Raw genomic sequence first — 2,380 nt, 5'->3', positions numbered from 1 at the left:
TGACAAAAGAAATATTACTTAAAAATAAGAAGTTAAAACATCTCAAGCATTTCTTTTTGATCAGCTATTTCTCTTGACATTCTTTCAATCACCATTTTCTCTCATTTTCACTCTCCTCCTCATCTGGCAGACATTCTTTGGTCCATACTTGATGATAAATTTCCAAACACCCAGACCTGGCTACTTCCTCCTTCATTCTGTCATATTGACTATAAAAACTGCTTCCCAGCTTGGGCCTGCCAGTGGACACTAATACCACCATGGACCTGTTGTTCGGGTGCTGGAAGACTCCAGAAGAGCTGCTGAGACAGAACTAGAGAGCTCTGAACTGCACCATGAGGGAGCTGGACCGAGAACAACAGAAGCTAGAGACCCAGGAGAAGAAAATCATTGCAGACATCAAGAAGATGGCCAAGCAGGGCCAGATGGATGCTGTGCACATCATGGCAAAAGACCTAGTGCGCACTAGGCGCTATGTACGCAACTTTGTTTTGATGTGGGCCAATATCCAGGCTGTGTAGCTCAAGATTCAGACGCTCAAGTTCAGCAACTCAATGACTCAAGCCATGAAGGGTGTCACTAAGGCCATGGGCACAATGAACAGACAGCTAAAATTGCTCCAGATCCAGAAGATCATGATGGAATTTGAGCAGCAGGCAGAGATCATGGACATGAAGGAGGAAATGATGAATGATGCCACTGATGATGCCATGGGTGATGAGGAAGATGAAGAGGAGAGTGATGCTGTTGTATCCCAGGTCTTGGATGAGCTGGGACTGAGCCTGACAGATGAGCTGTCCAACCTCCCCTCTACTGGAGGCTCACTCAGTGTAGCTGCTGGTGAGACAAAACCAGAAGCTGCAGCCTCAGCCCTGGCTGATGCTGATGCAGACCCGGAGGAGCGACTCAAGAACCTACGGAGAGTGCCACTTGGGAGTGCAGGGACCAGTGGATGTCTGGAACCTTTACCATAATCACTCTGTAATTAAAGAGACTGGACACTAAAAAACAAAACAAAGCAGAACAAACAAACAAAAACCAGAAAGTTTTCTGATTCTTCTTCTGTCTTTCAATCTTACAATGATATTACTGTATTTTTAGTGGGGGACAAAAAGGCATTTTTTTTTAAGATTAACATACCAATTATAAATAAGTTTGAGCTATAAAGATTCAGTTTGGTTTTACAGAATTATAATTCAATATATTTTAGTCACTATATATGTGTGTATATATTCATTTAAATTAATGTAAAAAGCATAATAACTAAATAAGAGAAAATTCTAGAGTTGTGGGAATTACAAACTTACTGTATAGTACAATTTGCAATGTCAGTTAACAGAACAAAATAGGTCTTTAAATGACTCTATAAATAAATATCTTCAATGTTGATTTACAAGCATTAAGCAAACAAATCAATTGAATTTCAGTTAACTATATGAAGTTAAGAATGCTAGTATTTCAAATGAGGAGTTGCTTATATAAATGTAGTGGCTAACTTTGATTAATTTTGTTTGTTTGTTTTCTAATAATTACTTCACTGCTTTATAATTCATAAAATTATGTTGTCTCATGGTTACCTCCCCTTCCCCACCATTTATTTCTCTCTATAGCCAATTCTCACAAGCACATACATAATTATATATTGAAAAATTCTAAGCCATAACAAGTGTAAGAATATTAGACTATACACATGAGTTTTCAAAAATGCTCTAGATTGGCTAATTTGTCAAACAGTCACACTGCTTTTCTATTTGCAGAACTCAGCTAAAACGTATGCAAATGGAAATCATCCATTTTCATGAATTAATAACAAATGTAATGTGACCTCTTAGTGTTGACTACTCCTCCTCCTCATCACCTATCATCCTTATGTATTTCAAAGTTTGAAAAATAAATTCCATTTGATTCACAGAGCTGACATTACAAGAGCATAAATAAAGTCTGCAGTAGAATAGAAATAAACCACAGTAAGCCTCAATCCTAGTCTGTAAGACTAATCTTTCTGCTTGTACTGTCTGCCATTTTCCAGTGGCTATTTTTTAAGGGAAGCACTGTCTTCAGAGATCACTATTAGGATGCACAGAAAATATTTAGACTTTAGATAATATGACATGCTTATTAACATGTTTTAATATGACTTTAGATGATATAACATGCTTTTCAGCATATATTAATTGACAATATATGCAAAACACTGCCAAGTATGCATACATAAAACCTGATATAATAGTAGAAAAGTTTACATATTTTGAAAATCATCTATTTGCTAATTCTTTCATTCATTAACTTAACAAAATTGTGAATTCATATATGCCATTGGTCTATGCTGTGCTGACACCAAAATTAAAAGCCATGAATTCTGCTTTTAAAGGTTAACAAT

At 36.6% G+C, this 2,380-nt stretch overlaps 1 pseudogene across 1 annotated transcript; it reads left to right on the top strand.

The window, feature by feature from the left end:
• Positions 1–239: 239 nt before the first annotated feature.
• LOC103261383 lies at positions 240–1,009 on the top strand (annotated as a pseudogene). The gene has a single exon (XR_002482021.1). The product of XR_002482021.1 is annotated as a charged multivesicular body protein 2a pseudogene (transcript).
• Positions 1,010–2,380: the final 1,371 nt, after the last annotated feature.

The sequence above is a fragment of the Carlito syrichta genome, unplaced genomic scaffold, assembly GCF_000164805.1.
Source record: "Carlito syrichta isolate Samal-C Ts95f unplaced genomic scaffold, Tarsius_syrichta-2.0.1 Scaffold303674, whole genome shotgun sequence".
Taxonomy (NCBI): domain Eukaryota; kingdom Metazoa; phylum Chordata; class Mammalia; order Primates; family Tarsiidae; genus Carlito; species Carlito syrichta.
Note: the sequence above shows the minus strand (reverse complement) of the source record. Positions and strands in the feature narration are given on the sequence as shown.